We start from the raw sequence: 24,961 nt of genomic DNA on the forward strand, positions 1-24,961 counted from the left end.
ACACAAACACCATTGCACTACCCTAAACGGTAAAACACTACCCCTGCACGATCCCCTATACTACCCAAACACCACTCCACTACCCTAAACCCTAAAACACTTACCCCAGCATGACCCCCTACACCACACAAACACCACTGCACTACCCTAAACCCAAAAACACTACACCTAGTACGACCCCAACACTACACATATACCACTGCACTACCCTAACCTCTAAAACACTACCCCCAGCACAACCCCCAACACTACCCAAACACCACTGCACTACCATAAACCCTAAAACACCACCCCTAGCACGACACCCTACACTACACATACACCATTGCACTACCCTAAACTCTAAAACACTACCCCCAGCATAACCCCCTACACTACCCAAACACCACTGCACTACCGTAAACCCTAAAACACTACCCCAGCATTGACTCCCTACACTACCCAAACACCACTGCACTACCCTAAACCCTAAAACACTACCTCTAGCACGACACACTACACTACACAAACACCACTGCACTACCCTAAACCTTAAAACACTGCCCCCACCACGACCTCCTACACTACACAAACACCACAACACTACCCCAAACCCTAAAACACTACCCACAGCACGACACCCTACACTATCCAAACATAACTGCAGTTCCCTAAACCCTAAAACACTACCCCCAGCACGACCCCCTACACTACACAATCACCACTGCACTACCCTAAACCCCAAAACACTATGCCCAGTACGACACCTTACACTACTCAAACATAACTGCACTAACCTAAACACTAAATAACTACCACCAGCATGACTCCCTACAATACCCAATCACCATGGCACTACCCTAAACCCTACGTCTACCCCCTGCACAACCCCCTACACTACACAAACAACACTGCACTACCCTAAAACACTACCCCCTGCATGACCCCCTATACTACCCAAACACCACTCCACTACCCTAAACCCTAAAACACTTACCCCAGCACGACCCCCTACACCACACAAAAAACACTGCACTACCCTAAACCCTAAAACACTACCCCAGCACAACACCCTACACTACCCAAACACCACTGCACTACCATAAACCCTAAAGCACAACCCCAGCACAACCCCCTATACTACACAAACACCACTGCACTACCCTAAAGCCTAAAACACTACCAACAACATGACCCCTATACTACTCAAACACCACTCCACTACCCTAAACCTTAAAACACTTACCCCAGCACGACCCCCTACACCACACAAAAACCACTGCACTACCCTAAAGCCTAAAACACTACCCCAGCACAACCCCTACACTACACAAACACCACTGCACTACCCTAAACCCTTAATCACTACCCCCAGAACAACACCCTACACTACCCAAACACCACTGTACTACCCTAAACCCTAAAACACAACCCCAGCACAACCCCCTATACTACACAAACACCACTGCACTACCCTAAAGCCTAAAACACTACCCCCAGCATGACCCCTATACTACCCAAACACCACTGCACTACCCTAACTCCTAAAACACTACCACAGCATGTCTCCCTACACCACCCATACACCACTTCACTATCCTAGACCCTAACACACTAACCACAGCACGACCCTCTTCACTCCCCAAACACAACTGCACTACGCTAAACCCAAAAGCACTACCCCAGCAGGATCCCTACACTACCCAAACACCACTACACTATCCTAAACCCTAAAAAACTACCACCAGCATGACCCCCTACATGAACACCACTGCACTACCCTAAACCCTAAAACACTACCCCAATACGCTCCCCTACACTACACAAAGATCATGTCACTACCCTAAAACACTACCCACAGCACGACACCTACACTATGCAAATTGAACTGCACTACCCTAAACCCTAAAACACTACAACCAGCACGACTCCCTACACCACCCAAACACCACTGCAATACCCTAAACCCTAAATATACCCCAGCACAACCCCCTAGACTACACAAACACCACTGCACTACCCTAAACCCTAAAACACTACCCCCAGCAATACTCCTTTCATTACACAAACACCATTGCACTGCCTTAAACCCTAAAACACTATCTCCAGCACGACTCCCTACACTACACAAACACCACTGCACTACCCTAAACCATAAAACACTACCCCCAGCGTGACCCCCTACAATATCCAAACACCACTGCACTAACCTAAACCCTAAAACACTACCCCCAGCACTAACCCTACACTACCCGAACACTACTGCACTACCCTAAACACACTACCCCCTACACTACAAATACACCACTGCACTACCTTAAACCCTAAAACACTACCCCCAGCATAACCCCCTACACAACAGAAACACCAGTGCACTACCATAAACCCTTAAAAACTACCCCCAGCACAACCCCCTTCACTACTCAAACTTCACTGCACTACCATAAACCCTTAAACACTACACCATACACTACCCAAACACCACTGGACTACCCTAAACCCTAAAACACTACCCCAGCATGACACTCTACGCTACACAAACACCACTGCACTACCCTAAACCCTAAAACATTACCCCTAGCACGATCCCCTACACTACAAAAACAAGATTGCACTACCCTAAACCCTGCATCTACTCCCAGCACACTCCCCTACACTAAACAAACACCACTGCACTACCCTAAACCCTAAAACACTACCCCCACCACGACCCCCTACTCTACACAAATACCCCTGCACTACCTTAAACCCTAAAACACTTACCCCAGCGCGACCCCCTACACCACCCAAACACCACTGCACTACCCTAAACCCTAAAACACTACCCCCGCACAACCCCTATACTACCCAAACACCACTCCACTACCCTAAACCCTAAAACACTTACCCCAGCACGACCCCTTCCACTACCCAAACACCACTGCACTACTGTAAACCCTAAAACACTACCCCCGCACGACCCCTATACTACCCAAACACGACTGCACTACCCTAAACCCTAAAACACTACCCCTAGCACGACAACCAAGACTACAGAAACACCACTGCACTACCCTAAACCCTAAAACACTAAGCCCAGCATGACCCCCTCCACTACCCAAACACCACTGCACTACTGTAAACCCTAAAACACTACTCCGGCATTGACTCCCTACACTATCCATACACCACTGCACTACCCCCAGCATGATCCCCTTCACTATCCAAACACAACTGCACTTCACTAGATCCAAAAACACTACCCCCAGCACGACCCCTACACTGCCTAAACACCACTGCACTACCCTAAACCCTAAAACATGACCCCCTACACTACACAACCACCACTGCAATACCCTAAACCCTAAGACACTACCCCCACCACGACCTCCTACACTACACAAACACCACTGCACTACCCTAAATCCTAAAACACTTACCCCAGCACGACCCCCTACACCACACTAACACCATTGCACTACCCTAAACCATAAAACACTACCCCCGCACGACCCCCTATACTACCCAAACACCACTCCACTACCATAAACCCTAAAACACTTACCCCAGCATTACCCCCTAGAGCACACAAACACCACTGCACTACCCTAACCCCTAAAACACTACACCTAGCACGACCCCAACACTACACAAATACCACTGCACTACCCTAACCTCTAAAACACTATCCCCAGCACAACCCCCTACACTACCCAAACACCAGTGCACTATCCTAAACCCTAAAACACCACCCCTAGCATGACACCCTACAATACACATACACCACTGCACTACCCTAAACCCTAAAACACTACCCCCAGCATAACCCCCTATACTACCCAAACACCACTGCACTACTGTAAACCCTAAAGCACTACCCCCGCACGACCCCCTATACTACCCAAACACCACTCCACTACTATAAACCCTAAAACACTTACCCCAGCATTACCCCCTACAGCACACAAACACCACTGCACTACCCTAACCCCTAAAACACTACACCTAGCACGACCCCACCACTACACAAATACCACTGCACTACCCTAACCTCTAAAACACTATCCCCAGCACAACCCCCTACACTACCCAAACACCAGTGCACTATCCTAAACCCTAAAACACCACCCCTAGCATGACACCCTGCAATACACATACACCACTGCACTACCCTAAACCCTAAAACACTACCCCCAGCATAACCCCTACACTACCCAAACACCACTGCACTATCATTAACCCTAGAACACTACCCCCAGCATGACCCAATACACTACACAAGCACCACTGCACTACCCTAAACCCTAAAACACTATGCCCAGCACAACACCCTACACTACCCAAACATAACTGCACTAACCTAAACCCTAAAACACTACCACCAGCACGACTCCCTACATTAGGCAATCACAACTGCCCTACCCTAAAAATAAGTCTACCCCCAGCACAACACCCTACACTAGACAAACACCACTGCACTACCCTAAACCCTAAAACACTACCTGCAGAACTACCCCCTACACTACACAAACACCACTGCACTGCCCTTAATCCCAAAACACTACCCCCAGCACGACCCCCTACACTACACAAACACCACTGCACTACCCTAAACCCTTAAACACTACCCCCACCACAACCACCTACACTACCCAAACATCACTGCACTACCCTAAACCTTAAAACACTACCCCCTACATTACCCAATCACCACTGGACTACCCTAAACCCTAAAACAACACCCCCAGCATGACCCCCTATACTACACAAACACCACTGCACTACCCTAAACCCTAAAACACTACCCGCAGCACAACCCCATACACTACAAAAACACCGCAGCACTACACTAAACCCTAAAACACTACCCCCTGCATGAACCCCTATACTACCCAAACATCACTCCACCTCTCTAAACCCTAAAACACTTACCCCAGCATGAACCCCTACACCACACAAACACCACTGCACTACCCTAAAGCCTAAAACACTACCCCCAATACGACCCCTACACTACACAAACACCACTGCACTACCCTAATCCCTAAAACACTACCCCCAGCACAACACCTCACACTACCCAAACACCACTGCACTACCCTAAACCCTAAAACACAACCCCAGCACAACCCCCTATACAACACAAACACCACTGCACTACCCTAAACCCTAAAACACTACGCCCAGAATGACCCTTATACTACCCAAACACCACTGCACTACCCTAAACCCTAAAACACTACCCCAGCATGTCTCCCTACACTACCCATACACCAATGCACTACCCTAGACCCTAACACACTACCGACAGCACAACCCTCTTCACTACCCAAATACAACTGCACTAAGCTAAACTTAAAAGCACAACCCCAGCACAACCCCAACACTACCCAACCACCACTACACTACCCTAAACCCTAAAACACAACCCCTAGCACAACACCCTACAGTACACAAACACCACAACAATACCCTAAACCCTAAAACTCTAGCCACAGCACGGCACCCTACACTATCCAAACATAACTGCACTACCCTAAACCCTAAAACACTACGACCAGCACGACCCCCTTCCCTACACTAATACCACAGCACTACCCTAAACCCTAAATCTACCCCTAGCATGGACACCTACACTTCCTAAACACCACTGCACTACCCTTAACCCTAAAACACTACCCCAAACATGAACCCCTACACTACCCAAACACCACTGCACTACCCTAAACCCTAAAACACTACCCCCAGCACGACCCAATACACTACACAAGCACCACTGCACTACCCTAAACCCTAAAACACTACGCCAGGCACAACACCCTACACTATCCAAACAAAACTGCACTAACCTAAGCCCTAAAACACTACCACCAGCACAACTCCCTACAATACGCAATCACCACTGCACTACCCTAAACCCTAAGTCTACCCCCAGCACAACCCCCTACACTAGACAAACACCACTGCAATACCCTAAACCCTAAAACACTACCCCAGGAACGACCCCCTACACTACACAAACACCACTGCACTGCCCTTAATCCTAAAACACTACCCCCAGCACGACCTCCTACACTACAAAAACACCACTGCACTACCCTAAACCCTTAAACACTACCCCCAGCACAACCCCCTACACTACCCAAACATCACTGCACTACCCTAAACCCTAAAACACTACTCCCTACATTACCCAATCACCACTGGACTACCCTAAACCCTAAAACAACACCCCCAGCACGACCCCCTATACTACACAAACACCACTGCACTACCCTAAACCCTAAAACACTACCCGCAGCACAACCCCATACACTACACAAACACCACAGCACTACACTAAACCCTAAAACACTACCCCCTGCATGACCTCCTATACTACCCAAACATCACTCCGCTTCTCTAAACCCTAAAACACTTACCCCAGCACGAACCCCTACACCACCACTGCACTACCCTAAAGCCTAAAACACTACCCCCCAATACGACCCCTACACTACACAAACACCACTGCACTACCCTAAACCCTAAAACACTACCCCCAGCACAACACCTCACACTACCCAAACACCACTGCACTACCCTAAACCCTAAAACACAACCCCAGCACAACCCCCTATAGAGCACAAACACCACTGCACTACCCTAAACCCTAAAACACTACCTCAGCATGTCTCCCTACACTACCCATACACCACTGCACTACCCTAGACCCTAACACACTACAGACAGCACAACCCTCTTCACTACCCAAATACGACTGCACTAAGCTAAACTCAAAAGCACAACCCCAGCACAACCCCAACACTACCCAAACACCACTACACTACCCTAAACCCTAAAACACAACCCCTAGCACAACACCCTACAGTACACAAACACCACAACAATACCCTAAACCCTAAAACTCTACCCACAGCACGGCACCCTACACTATCCAAACATAACTGCACTACCCTAAACCCTAAAACACTACCACCAGCACGACTCCCTACACTACTAAAAAACCACTGCACTACCCTAAACCCTAAATCTATCCCAGCACAACCCCCTAGACTACAAAAACACCACTGCACTACCCTAAACCCTAAATCTACTCCTAGCATGAACACCTACACTTCCTAAACACCACTGCACTACCCTTTACCCTAAAACACTACCCCAAACATGAACCCCTACACTACCCAAACACCACTGCACTACCCTAAACCCTAAAACACTACCCCCAGCACGACCCAATACACTACACAAGCACCACTGCACTACCCTAAACCCTAAAACACTATGCCCAGCACAACACCCTACACTACCCAAACATATCTGCACTAACCTAAACCCTAAAACACTACCATCAGCACAACTCCCTACAATACGCAATCACCACTGCACTGCCCTAAACCCTAAGTCTACCCCCAGCACAACCCCCTACACTACACAAACACCACTGCACTACCCTAAACATTAAAACACTACCCCCAGAACGACCCCCTATACTACACAAACACCACTGCACTGCCCTTAACCCTAAAAAACGACCTCCAGCATGACCCCCTACACTACACAAACACCACTGCACTACCCTAAACCCTTAAACACTACCCCCAGCACAACCCCCTACACTACCCAAACATCACTGCACTACGCTAAACCCTAAAACACTACCCCCTACATTACCCAATCACCACTGGACTACCCTAAACCCTAAAACAACATCCCCAGCACGACCTCCTATACTACACAAACACCACTGCACTATCCTAAACCCTACATCTACCCCCAGCACGACCCCCTACAACACACAAACACCACTGCACTACCCTAAAGCCTAAAACACTACCCCCAGCACAACACCCTACACTACCCAAACACCACTGCACTACCCTAAACTCTAAAACCCAACCCCAGCACAACCCCCTATACTACCCAAACACCACTGCACAACCCTAAACCCTAAAACACTACCCCAGCATGTCACCCTACACTACCCATACACCACTGCACTACCCTAGACCCTAACACACTACCCACAGCACGACCCTCTTCACTACCTAAATACAACTGCACTACGCTAAACCCAAAAGCACTACCCCAGCACAACCCCTACACTACCCAAACACCACTACACTACCCTAAACCATAAAACACTACCACCATTATGACCCCCTACAAAAACACCACTGCACTACCCTAAACCCCAAAACACTACCCCTACACTACCCAAATACCACTGTACCTCCCTAAACCCTAAAACACTACCCCAATATCTTCCCCTACACTACACAAAGATCATGTCACTACCCTAAAATACTACCCACAGCACGACACCTACACTATCCAAATTGAACTGCACTACCCTAAACCCTAAAACACTACAACCAGCACGACTCCCTACACCACCCAAACACCACTGCAGTACCCTAAACCCTAAATATACCCCAGCACAACCCCCTATACTACACAGACACCACTGCACTACCCTAAACCCTAAAACACTACCCCCAGCAATACTCCTTTCATTACACAAACACTATTGCACTGCCTTAAACCCTAAAACACTATCTCCAGCACGACCCCCTACACCTCACAAACACCACTGCACTACCCTAAACCATAAAACACTACCCCCAGCGTGACCCCCTACAATATCCAAACATCACTGCACTAACCTAAACCCTAAAACACTACCCCCAGCACTACCCCTACACTACCTGAACACCACTGCACTACCCTAAACCCTAAAACACTACCCCTACACTATAAATACACCACTGCACTACCTTAAACCCTAAAACACTACCCCCAGCATAACCCCCTACACAACAGAAACACCATTGCACTACCATAAACCCTTTAAAACTACCCCCCAGCACAACCCCCTTCACTACTCAAACTTCATTGCACTACCCTAAACCCTAAAACACTACCCCCAGCAATACTCCTTTCATTACACAAACACCATTGCACTGCCTTAAACCCTAAAACACTATCTCCAGCACGACCCCCTACACCCCACAAACACCACTGCACTACCCTAAACCATAAAACACTACCCCCCAGCGTGACCCCCTACAATATCCAAACACCACTGTACTAAACTAAACCCTAAAACACTACCCCCAGCACTACCCCTACACTACCTGAACACCACTGCACTACCCTAAACCCTAAAACACTACCCCTACACTATAAATACACCACTGCACTACCTTAAACCATAAAAAACACTACCCCCAGCATAACCCCCTACACAACAGAAACACCATTGCACTACCACAAACCCTTTAAAACTACCCCCAGCACAACCCCTTCACTACTCAAACTTCATTGCACTACCATAAACCCTTAAACACTACACCATACACTACCCAAACACCACTGGACTACCCTAAACCCTAAAACACTATCCCCAGCATGATACTCTACACTACATAAACACCACTGCACTACCCTAAACCCTAAAACATTACCCCTAGCACGATCCCCTACAATACAAATACAAGATTGCACTACCCTAAACCCTGCATCTACACCCAGCACAACCCCCTACACTACACAAACACCACTGCACTACCCTAAACCCTAAAACACTACCCCACCACGACCCCCTACACTACACAAATACCACTGCACTACCCTAAACGCTAAAACACTACCCCCGCACGACCCCTATACTACCCAAACACCACTCAACAACCCTAAACCCTAAAACACTTACCCCAGCACGACCCCCTCCACTACCCAAACACCACTGTACTACTGTAAACCCTAAAACACTACCCCGCACGACCCCTATACTACCCAAACACCACTGCACTACCCTAAACCCTAAAACACTACCCCTAGCACGACACCCAAGACTACAGAAACACCACTGCACTACCCTAAACCCTAAAACACTAAGCCCAGCATGACCCCCTCCACTACCCAAACACCACTGCACTACTGTAAACCCTAAAACACTACCCCAGCATTGACTCCCTACACTATCCATACAACACTGCACTACCCTAAACCATAAAACACTACCCCCAGCAAGACCCCCTTCACTATCCAAACACAACTGCACTTCACTAAACCCAAAAACACTACCCCAGCACGACCCCTACACTGCCTAAACACCACTGCACTACCCTAAACCCTAAAACATGACCCCCTACACTACACAACCACCACTGCACTACCCTAAACCCTAAAACACTACCCCACCACGACCCCCTACACTACACAAACACCACTGCACTACCCTAAATCCTAAAACACTTACCCCGCACGACCTCCTACACCACACAAACACCATTGCACTACCCTAAACCGTAAAACACTACCCCCCGCACGACCCCCTAAACTACCCAAACACCACTCCACTAACCTAAACCCTAAAACACTTACCCCAGCATGACCCCCTACACCACACAAACACCACTGCACTACCCTAAACCCTAAAACACTACACCTAGCACGACCCTAACACTACACAAATACCACTGCACTATCCTAACCTCTAAAACTCTACCCCCAGCACAATCCCCTACACTACCCAAACACCACTGCACTATCCTAAACCCTAAAACACCACCCCTAGCACGAAACCCTACACTACACATACACCACTGCACTACACTAAACCCTAAAGCACTACCCCCAGCATAACCCCCTATACTACCCAAGCAACACTGCACTACTGTAAACCCTAAAACACTACCCCAGCATTGACTCCCTACACTACCCAAACACCACTGCACTACCCTAAACCCTAAAACACTACCCCTAGCATGACACCCTACACTACACAAACACCACTGCACTACCCTAAACCATAAAACACTGGCCCCACCACGACCTCCTACACTACACAAACACCCCAACACTACCCTAAACCCTAAAACACTACCCACAGCACGACACCCTACACTATCCAAACATAACTGCAGTTACCTAAACCCTAAAACACTACCACCAGCACGACTCCCTACACTACTGAAAAACCACTGCATTACCCTAAAACCTAATTCTATCCCAGCACGACCCCCTTCACTACACAAATACCACTGCACTACCCTAAACCCTAAATCTACCCCTAGCATGACCACCTACACTTCCCAAACACCACTGCACTACCCTTGACCCTAAAACACTACCCCAAATATGAACCCCTACACTACCCAAACACCACTGCACTATCATTAACCCTAGAACACTACCCCCAGCATGACCCAATACACTACACAAGCACCACTGCACTACCCTAAACCCTAAAACACTATGACCAGCACGACACCCTACACAACCCAACATAACTGCACTAACCTAAACCCTAAAACACTACCACCAGCACGACTCCCTACAATAGGCAATCACCACTGCCCTACCCTAAACCTAAGTCTACTCCCAGCACAACACCCTACACTAGACAAACACCACTGCACTACCCTAAACCCTAAAACACTACCCCCAGAACGACCCCCTACACTACACAAACACCACTGCACTGCCCTTAATCCTAAAACACTACCCCCAGCACGACCCCCTACACTACCCAAACACCACTGCACTACTGTAAACCCTTAAACACTACCCCCAGCACAACCCCCTACACTACCCAAACATCACTGCACTACCCTAAACCCTAAAACACTACCCCCTACATTACCCAATAACCACTGGACTACCCTAAACCCTAAAACAACACCCCCAGCACGACCCCCTATACTACACAAACACAACTGCACTACCCTAAACCCTAAAACACTACCCACAGCACAACCCCATACACTACACAAACACCACAGCACTACACTAAACCTTAAAACACTACCCCCTGGATGACCCCCTATACTACCCAAACATTACTCCACTACTCTAAACCCGAAAAAACACTTACCCCAGCACGAACCCCTATACCACACAAACACCACTGCACTACCCTAAAGCCTAAAACACTACCCCCAACACGACCCCTAAACTACACAAACACCACTGCACTACCCTAAACCCTAAAACACTATCCCCAGCACAACTCCTCACACTACCCAAACACCACTGCACTACCCTAAACCCTAAAACACAACCCCAGCACAACCCCCTATACAACACAATCACCACTGCACTACCCTAAACCCTAAAACACTACCCCAGCATGTCTCCCTACACTACCCATATACCACTGCACTACCTAGACCCTAACACACTACCGACAGCACAACCCTCTTCTCTACCCAAATACAACTGCACTACGCTAAATTCAAAAGCACAACCCCAGCACAACCCCAACACTACCCAAACACCACTAAACTACCCTAAACCCTAAAACACTACCCCTAGCACGACACACTACACTACACAAACACCACTGTACTACTGTAAACCCTAAAACACTACCCCGCACGACCCCTATACTACCCAAACACCACTGCACTACCCTAAACCCTAAAACACTACCCCTAGCACGACACCCAAGACTACAGAAACACCACTGCACTACCCTAAACCCTAAAACACTAAGCCCAGCATGACCCCCTCCACTACCCAAACACCACTGCACTACTGTAAACCCTAAAACACTACCCCAGCATTGACTCCCTACACTATCCATACAACACTGCACTACCCTAAACCATAAAACACTACCCCCAGCAAGACCCCCTTCACTATCCAAACACAACTGCACTTCACTAAACCCAAAAACACTACCCCCAGCACGACCCCTACACTGCCTAAACACCACTGCACTACCCTAAACCCTAAAACATGACCCCCTACACTACACAACCACCACTGCACTACCCTAAACCCTAAAACACTACCCCACCACGACCCCCTACACTACACAAACACCACTGCACTACCCTAAATCCTAAAACACTTACCCCAGCACGACCCCTACACCCCACAAACACCATTGCACTACCCTAAACCGTAAAACACTACCCCCCGCACGACCCCCTAAACTACCCAAACACCACTCCACTAACCTAAACCCTAAAACACTTACCCCAGCATGACCCCCTACACCACACAAACACCACTGCACTACCCTAAACCCTAAAACACTACACCTAGCACGACCCTAACACTACACAAATACCACTGCACTACCCTAACCTCTAAAACTCTACCCCCAGCACAATCCCCTACACTACCCAAACACCACTGCACTATCCTAAACCCTAAAACACCACCCCTAGCACGAAACCCTACACTACACATACACCACTGCACTACCCTAAACCCTAAAGCACTACCCCCAGCATAACCCCCTATACTACCCAAGCAACACTGCACTACTGTAAACCCTAAAACACTACCCCAGCATTGACTCCCTACACTACCCAAACACCACTGCACTACCCTAAACCCTAAAACACTACCCCTAGCATGACACCCTACACTACACAAACACCACTGCACTACCCTAAACCATAAAACACTGGCCCCACCACGACCTCCTACACTACACAAACACCACAACACTACCCTAAACCCTAAAACACTACCCACAGCACGACTCCCTACACTACTGAAAAACCACTGCATTACCCTAAAACCTAATTCTATCCCAGCACGACCCCCTTCACTACACAAATACCACTGCACTACCCTAAACCCTAAATCTACCCCTAGCATGACCACCTACACTTCCCAAACACCACTGCACTACCCTTGACCCTAAAACACTACCCCAAACATGAACCCCTACACTACCCAAACACCACTGCACTATCATTAACCCTAGAACACTACCCCCAGCATGACCCAATACACTACACAAGCACCACTGCACTACCCTAAACCCTAAAACACTATGACCAGCACTACACCCTACACAACCCAACATAACTGCACTAACCTAAACCCTAAAACACTACCACCAGCACGACTCCCTACAATAGGAAATCACCACTGCCCTACCCTAAACCTAAGTCTACTCCCAGCACAACACCCTACACTAGACAAACACCACTGCACTACCCTAAACCCTAAAACACTACCCCCAGAACGACCCCCTACACTACACAAACACCACTGCACTGCCCTTAATCCTAAAACACTACCCCCAGCACGACCCCCTACACTACCCAAACACCACTGCACTACTGTAAACCCTTAAACACTACCCCCAGCACAACCCCCTACACTACCCAAACATCACTGCACTACCCTAAACCCTAAAACACTACCCCCTACATTACCCAATCACCACTGGACTACCCTAAACCCTAAAACAACACCCCCAGCACGACCCCCTATACTACACAAACACAACTGCACTACCCTAAACCCTAAAACACTACCCGCAGCACAACCCCATACACTACACAAACAACACAGCACTACACTAAACCTTAAAACACTACCCCCTGGATGACCCCCTATACTACCCAAACATTACTCCACTACTCTAAACCCGAAAAAACACTTACCCCAGCACGAACCCCTATACCACACAAACACCACTGCACTACCCCAAAGACTAAAACACTACCCCCAACACGACCCCTAAACTACACAAACACCACTGCACTACCCTAAACCCTAAAACACTACCCCCAGCACAACTCCTCACACTACCCAAACACCACTGCACTACCCTAAACCCTAAAACACTACCCCCAGCACAACTCCTCACACTACACAAACACCACTGCACTACCCTAAACCCTAAAACACTGCCCCCCCAGTATGACCCCTATACTACCCAAACACCACTGCACTACCCTAAACCCTAAAACACTACCCCAGCATGTCTCCCTACACTACCCATATACCACTGGACTACCCTAAACCCTAAAACACTACCCCCAGCACAACCCACTACACTACACAAACACCACTGCACTACCCCAAACCCTAAAACATTTACCCCAGCACGACCCCCTACACCACACAAACATCACTGCACTACCCTAAACCCTAAAACACTACCCCCGCATGACCCCCTTTACTACCAAAACACCCCTCCACTACCCTAGGCCCTAAAACACTTACTCCAGCACGACCCCCCTACACCACACAAACACCACTGCACTACCCTAAACCCTAAAACACTACCCCTAGCACGACCCCTAACCTACACAAATATCTCTGCACTACCCTAAACCCTAAAACAGTACCCCAAGCACGACCCCCTACACTACACAAACACCACTGTGCTACCCTAAACCCTAAAACACTACCCCCAACACGACCCCCTTCACTACCCAAACACAACTTCACTACGCTAAATGCTACAACACGACCCCCTACACTACTCAAACAACACTGCACAACCCTAAACACTAAATCACTACCCCCAGCATGACCCCCTACATTACACAAACAGCACTGCACTGCCTTAAACCCAAAAACAATACCCCCAGCACGACCCCCAACACTACCCAAACACAACTGCACTACCCTAAATCCTAAAAGACGACCCCCTACACTACACAAACACCAATGCACTACCCTAAACCCTAAAAAACTACCCCCAGCACAACCCCCTACACTACTCAAACATTACTGCACTACCATAAACCCTAAAACACTACAACCTACACTACCCAAACACCACTGGACTACCCTAAACCCTTAAACACAACACCCAGCACGATCCCCTACACTACAGAAACACCACTGCACTACCCTAAACCCTAAAACATTACCCCTAGCACGATCCACTACACTACCCAAACATGATTGCATTACCCTAAACCCTACATCTACCGCAGCACAACCCCCTACACTACACAAACACCACTGCACTACCCTAAAGCTTAAAACACCACCACCAGCACGACCCCCTACACTACACAAACACCACTGCACTACCCTAATCCCTAAAACACTTACCCCAGCACGACCCCCTACACTACCCAAACACCACTGGACTACCCTAAACCCTAAAACACTACCCCCAGCACAACTCCCTACACTACACAAACACCATTGCACTACCTTAAACCCTAAAACATTACCCCTAGCACGATCCCCTACACTGCCCAAACATGATTGCATTACTCTAAACCCTACATCTACCCCCACCACAACCCCCTACACTACACAAACACCACTGCACTACCCTAAACCCTAAACCCTAAAACACTACCCACATCACAACCCCATACACTACACAAACACCACTGCACTACCTTAAACCCTAAAACATTACCCCTAGCACGATCCCCTACACTACCCAAACACGATTGCATTACTCTAAACCCTACATCTACCCCCAGCACAACCCCCTACACTACACAAACACCACTGTACTACCCTAAACCCTAAAACACTACCCCCAGCACAACCCCCTACACTACACAAACACAACTGACCTACCCTAAATCCTAAAACACGACCCCCTACACTACACAAACACCAATGCACTACCCTAAACCCTAAAAAACTACCCCCAGCACAACCCCCTACACTACTCAAACATTACTGCACTACCGTAAACCCTAAAACACTACAACCTACACTACCCAAACACCACTGGACTACCCTAAACCCTAAAACACAACACCCAGCACGATCCCCTACACTACAGAAACACCACTGCACTACCCTAAACCCTAAAACATTACCCCTAGCACGATCCACTACACTACCCAAACATGATTGCATTACCCTAAACCCTACATCTACCGCAGCACAACCCCCTACACTACACAAACACCACTGCACTACCCTAAAGCTTAAAACACCACCACCAGCACGACCCCCTACACTACACAAACACCACTGCACTACCCTAATCCCTAAAACACTTACCCCAGCACGACCCCCTACACTACCCAAACACCACTGGACTACCCTAAACCCTAAAACACTACCCCCAGCACAACCCCCTACACTACACAAACACCATTGCACTACCTTAAACCCTAAAACATTACCCCTAGCACGATCCCCTACACTGCCCAAACATGATTGCATTACTCTAAACCCTACATCTACCCCCACCACAACCCCCTACACTACACAAACACCACTGCACTACCCTAAACCCTAAACCCTAAAACACTACCCACATCACAACCCCATACACTACGCAAACCCCACTGCGCTACCCTAAACCCTGAAACACTACCCCAGCATGACCCATTACACTACACAAACACCACTGACCTACCCTAAACCCTAAAACACTACCCGCAGCACAACCCCATACACTACACAAACACCACTGCACTACCCTAAACCCTAAAACAATTACCCCAGCACGACCCCCTATACCCACAAACACCACTGCACTACCCTAAACCCTAAAACACTACCCCCGCATGACCCACTTTACTACCCAAACACCACTCACCTACCCTTGGCCCTAAAACACTTACCCCAGCACGACCCCCTACACCACACAAACACCACTGCACTACCCTAAACCCTAAAACACTACCCCTAGCACGACCCCTACACTACACAAATATCTCTGCACTACCCTAAACCCTAAAACAGTACCCCAAGCACGACCCCCTACACTACACAAACACCACTGTACTACCCTGAACCCTAAAAAACCACCCCCAACACGACCCCCTTCACTACCCAAACACAACTTCACTATGCTAAACGCTAAAACACGACCCCCTACACTACTCAAAAAACACTGCACGACCCTAAACACTAAATCACTACCCCCAGCATGACCCCCTACATTACACAAACAGCACTGCACTGCCTTAAACCCAAAAACAATACCCCCAGCACGACCCCTACACTACCCAAACACAACTGCACTACCCTAAATCCTAAAACACGACCCCCTACACTACACAAACACCAATGCACTACCCTAAACCCTAAAAAAACACTACCCCAGCATGACCCCCTACAGTACACAAACACCACTGCACTACCCTAAACCCTAAAACACTACCCCCAGCGAGACCTCATATACTACACAAACACCACAACACTAGCCTAAACCCTAAAACACTACCCCCAGCATGACCCTCTATACTACACAAACACCACTTCACTACCCTAAACCCTTAAAAGCTACCCCCAGCACAATCCCCTACACTACTCAAACATTACTGCACTACCATAAACCCTAAAACACTACAACCTACACTACCCAAACACCACTGGACTACCCTAAACCCTAAAACACTACACCAAGCATGACCCCCTACACTACACAAACACCACTGCACTACCCTAAACCCTAAAACATTACCCCTAGCACGATCCCCTACACTACCCAAACATGATTGCATTACCCTAAACCCTACATCTACCCCCAGCACAACCCCCTACACTACACAAACACCAATGCACTACACTAAAGCCTAAAAAACTACCCCAGCACAACTCCCTACACTACTCAAACATTACTGCACTACCATAAACCCTAAAACACTACAACCTACACTACCCAAACACCACTGGACTACCCTAAACCCTAAAACACAACACCCAGCACGATCCCCTACACTACAGAAACACCACTGCACTACCCTAAACCCTAAAACATTACCCCTAGCACGATCCACTACACTACCCAAACATGATTGCATTACCCTAAACCCTACATCTACCCCCAGCACAACCCCCTACACTACACAAACACCACTGCACTACCCTAAAGCTTTAAACACCACCACCAGCATGACCCCCTACATTACACAAACACCACTGGACTACCCTAAACCCTAAAACACTACCCCCAGCACAACCCCCTACACTACACAAACACCATTGCACTACCTTAAACCCTAAAACATTACCCCTAGCACGATCCCCTACACTGCCCAAAAAGGATTGCATTACCCTAAACCCTACATCTACCCCTAGCACAACCCCTACACTACACAAACACCACTGCACTACCCTAAACCCTAAAACAGTACCCCAAGCACGATCCCCTACACTACCCAAACATGATTGCATTACCCTAAACCCTACATCTACCCCCAGCACAACCCCCTACACTACACAAACACCACTGCACTACCCTAAACCCTAAAACACTACCCACATCACAACCCCATACACTACACAAACACCACTGCACTACCTTAAACCCTAAAACATTACCCCTAGCACGATCCCCTACACTACCCAAACACGATTGCATTACTCTAAACCCTACATCTACCCCCAGCACAACCCCCTACACTACACAAACACCACTGCACTACCCTAAACCCTAAAACACTACCCCCAGCACAACCCCCTACACTACACAAAAACCACTGACCTACACTAAACCCTAAAACACTACCCGCAGCACAACCCCATACACTACACAAACACCACTGCACTACCCTAAACCCTAAAACATTTACCCCAGCACGACCCCCTACACCACACAAACACCACTGCACTACCCTAAACCCTAAAACACTACCCCCGCATGACCCCCTTTACTACCCAAACACCACTCCACTACACTTGGCCCTAAAACACTTACCCCAACACGACCCCCTACACCACACAAACACCACTGCACTACCCTAAACCCTATAACACTACCCCTAGCACGACCCCTACACTACACAAATATCTGTGCACTACCCTAAACCCTAAAACAGTACCCCAAGCACGACCCCCTACACTACACAAACACCACTGTACTACCATAAACCCTAAAACACTACCCCCAACACGACCCCCTTCACTACCCAAACACAACTTCACTATGCTAAACGCTAAAACACGAACCCCTACACTACTCAAACAACACTGCACGACCCTAAACACTAAATCACTACCCCCAGCATGACCCCCTACATTACACAAACAGCACTGCACTGCCTTAAACCCAAAAACAATACCCCCAGCACGACCCCCTACACTACCCAAACACAACTGCACTACCCTAAATCCTAAAACACGACCCCCTACACTACACAAACACCAATGCACTACCCTAAACCCTAAAAAAACACTACCCCAGCATGTCCCCCTACAGTACACAAACACCACTGCACTACCCTAAACCCTAAAACACTACCCCCAGTGAGACCTCATATACTACACAAACACCACAACACTACCCTAAACCCTAAAACACTACCCCCAGCATGACCCTCTATACTACACAAACACCACTTCACTACCCTAAACCCTTAAAAGCTACCCCAGCACAACCCCCTACACTACTCAAACATTACTGCACTACCATAAACCCTAAAACACTACAACCTACACTACCCAAACACCACTGGACTACCCTAAACCCTAAAACACTACACCAAGCACGACCCCCTACACTACACAAACACCACTGCACTACCCTAAACCCTAAAACATTACCCCTAGCACGATCCCCTACACTACCCAAACATGATTGCATTACCCTAAACCCTACATCTACCCCCAGCACAACCCCCTACATTACACAAACACCACTGCACTACCCTAATCCCTAAAACACTTACCCCAGCACGACCCCCTACACTACCCAAACACCACTGGACTACCCTAAACCCTACAACACTACCCCCAGCACAACCCCCTACACTACACAAACACCACTGCACTACCCAAAACCCTAAAACATTTACCTCAGCACGACCCCCTAGTCCACACAAACACCACTGCACTACCCTAAACCCTAAAACACTACCCACAGCACAACCCCATACACTACACAAACACCACAGCACTACACTAAACCTTAAAACACTACCCCCTGGATGACCCCCTATACTACCCAAACATTACTCCACTACTCTAAACCCGAAAAAACACTTACCCCAGCACGAACCCCTATACCACACAAACACCACTGCACTACCCTAAAGCCTAAAACACTACCCCCAACACGACCCCTAAACTACACAAACACCACTGCACTACCCTAAACCCTAAAACACTATCCCCAGCACAACTCCTCACACTACCCAAACACCACTGCACTACCCTAAACCCTAAAACACAACCCCAGCACAACCCCCTATATAACACAATCACCACTGCACTACCCTAAACCCTAAAACACTGCCCCCCCAGTATGACCCCTATACTACCCAAACACCACTGCACTACCCTAAACCCTAAAACACTACCCCAGCATGTCTCCCTACACTACCCATATACCACTGCACTACCTAGACCCTAACACACTACCGACAGCACAACCCTCTTCTCTACCCAAATACAACTGCACTACGCTAAATTCAAAAGCACAACCCCAGCACAACCCCAACACTACCCAAACACCACTACACTACCCTAAACCCTAAAACACTACCCCTAGCACGACACACTACACTACACAAACACCACTGTACTACTGTAAACCCGAAAACACTACCCCGCATGACCCCTATACTACCCAAACACCACTGCACTACCCTAAACCCTAAAACACTACCCCTAGCACGACACCCAAGACTACAGAAACACCACTGCACTACCCTAAACCCTAAAACACTAAGCCCAGCATGACCCCCTCCACTACCCAAACACCACTGCACTACTGTAAACCCTAAAACACTACCCCAGCATTGACTCCCTACACTATCCATACAACACTGCACTACCCTAAACCATAAAACACTACCCCCAGCAAGACCCCCTTCACTATCCAAACACAACTGCACTTCACTAAACCCAAAAACACTACCCCCAGCACGACCCCTACACTGCCTAAACACCACTGCACTACCCTAAACCCTAAAACATGACCCCCCTACACTACACAACCACCACTGCACTACCCTAAACCCTAAAACACTACCCCACCACGACCCCCTACACTACACAAACACCACTGCACTACCCTAAATCCTAAAACACTTACCCCAGCACGACCCCCTACACCACACAAACACCATTGCACTACCCTAAACCGTAAAACACTACCCCCCGCACGACCCCCTAAACTACCCAAACACCACTTCACTAACCTAAACCCTAAAACACTTACCCCAGCATGACCCCCTACACCACACAAACACCACTGCACTACCCTAAACCCTAAAACACTACACCTAGCACGACCCTAACACTACACAAATACCACTGCACTACCCTAACCTCTAAAACTCTACCCCTAGCACAATCCCCTACACTACCCAAACACCACTGCACTATCCTAAACCCTAAAACACCACCCCTAGCACGAAACCCTACACTACACATACACCACTGCACTACCCTAAACCCTAAAGCACTACCCCCAGCATAACCCCCTATACTACCCAAGCAACACTGCACTACTGTAAACCCTAAAACACTACCCCAGCATTGACTCCCTACACTACCCAAACACCACTGCACTACCCTAAACCCTAAAACACTACCCCTAGCATGACACCCTACACTACACAAACACCACTGCACTACCCTAAACTATAAAACACTGGCCCCACCACGACCTCCTACACTATACAAACACCACAACACTACCCTAAACCCTAAAACACTACCCACAGCACAACACCCTACACTATCCAAACATAACTGCAGTTACCTAAACCCTAAAACACTACCACCAGCACGACTCCCTACACTACAGAAACACCACTGCACTACCCTAAACCCTAAAACATTACCCCTAGCACGATCCACTACACTACCCAAACATGATTGCATTACCCTAAACCCTACATCTACCCCCAGCACAACCCCCTACACTACACAAACACCACTGCACTACCCTAAAGCTTTAAACACCACCACCAGCATGACCCCCTACATTACACAAACACCACTGGACTACCCTAAACCCTAAAACACTACCCCCAGCACAACCCCCTACACTACACAAACACCATTGCACTACCTTAAACCCTAAAACATTACCCCTAGCACGATCCCCTACACTGCCCAAAAAGGATTGCATTACCCTAAACCCTACATCTACCCCTAGCACAACCCCTACACTATACAAACACCACTGCACTACCCTAAACCCTAAAACAGTACCCCAAGCACGATCCCCTACACTACCCAAACATGATTGCATTACCCTAAACCCTACATCTACCCCCAGCACAACCCCCTACACTACACAAACACCACTGCACTACCCTAAACCCTAAAACACTACCCACATCACAACCCCATACACTACACAAACACCACTGCACTACCTTAAACCCTAAAACATTACCCCTAGCACGATCCCCTACACTACCCAAACACGATTGCATTACTCTAAACCCTACATCTACCCCCAGCACAACCCCCTACACTACACAAACACCACTGCACTACCCTAAACCCTAAAACACTACCCCCAGCACAACCCCCTACACTACACAAAAACCACTGACCTACACTAAACCCTAAAACACTACCCGCAGCACAACCCCATACACTACACAAACACCACTGCACTACCCTAAACCCTAAAACATTTACCCCAGCACGACCCCCTACACCACACAAACACCACTGCACTACCCTAAACCCTAAAACACTACCCCCGCATGACCCCCTTTACTACCCAAACACCACTCCACTACACTTGGCCCTAAAACACTTACCCCAACACGACCCCCTACACCACACAAACACCACTGCACTACCCTAAACCCTAAAACACTACCCCTAGCACGACCCCTACACTACACAAATATCTGTGCACTACCCTAAACCCTAAAACAGTACCCCAAGCACGACCCCCTACACTACACAAACACCACTGTACTACCATAAACCCTAAAACACTACCCCCAACACGACCCCCTTCACTACCCAAACACAACTTCACTATGCTAAACGCTAAAACACGAACCCCTACACTACTCAAACAACACTGCACGACCCTAAACACTAAATCACTACCCCCAGCATGACCCCCTACATTACACAAACAGCACTGCACTGCCTTAAACCCAAAAACAATACCCCCAGCACGACCCCCTACACTACCCAAACACAACTGCACTACCCTAAATCCTAAAACACGACCCCCTACACTACACAAACACCAATGCACTACCCTAAACCCTAAAAAAACACTACCCCAGCATGTCCCCCTACAGTACACAAACACCACTGCACTACCCTAAACCCTAAAACACTACCCCCAGTGAGACCTCATATACTACACAAACACCACAACACTACCCTAAACCCTAAAACACTACCCCCAGCATGACCCTCTATACTACACAAACACCACTTCACTACCCTAAACCCTTAAAAGCTACCCCAGCACAACCCCCTACACTACTCAAACATTACTGCACTACCATAAACCCTAAAACACTACAACCTACACTACCCAAACACCACTGGACTACCCTAAACCCTAAAACACTACACCAAGCACGACCCCCTACACTACACAAACACCACTGCACTACCCTAAACCCTAAAACATTACCCCTAGCACGATCCCCTACACTACCCAAACATGATTGCATTACCCTAAACCCTACATCTACCCCCAGCACAACCCCCTACATTACACAAACACCACTGCACTACCCTAATCCCTAAAACACTTACCCCAGCACGACCCCCTACACTACCCAAACACCACTGGACTACCCTAAACCCTACAACACTACCCCCAGCACAACCCCCTACACTACACAAACACCACTGCACTACCCAAAACCCTAAAACATTTACCTCAGCACGACCCCCTAGTCCACACAAACACCACTGCACTACCCTAAACCCTAAAACACTACCCACAGCACAACCCCATACACTACACAAACACCACAGCACTACACTAAACCTTAAAACACTACCCCCTGGATGACCCCCTATACTACCCAAACATTACTCCACTACTCTAAACCCGAAAAAACACTTACCCCAGCACGAACCCCTATACCACACAAACACCACTGCACTACCCTAAAGCCTAAAACACTACCCCCAACACGACCCCTAAACTACACAAACACCACTGCACTACCCTAAACCCTAAAACACTATCCCCAGCACAACTCCTCACACTACCCAAACACCACTGCACTACCCTAAACCCTAAAACACAACCCCAGCACAACCCCCTATATAACACAATCACCACTGCACTACCCTAAACCCTAAAACACTGCCCCCCCAGTATGACCCCTATACTACCCAAACACCACTGCAC

The sequence above is a fragment of the Triturus cristatus genome, chromosome 1_1 (genome assembly GCF_964204655.1).
Source record: "Triturus cristatus chromosome 1_1, aTriCri1.1, whole genome shotgun sequence".
Classification (NCBI taxonomy): Eukaryota; Metazoa; Chordata; class Amphibia; order Caudata; family Salamandridae; genus Triturus; species Triturus cristatus.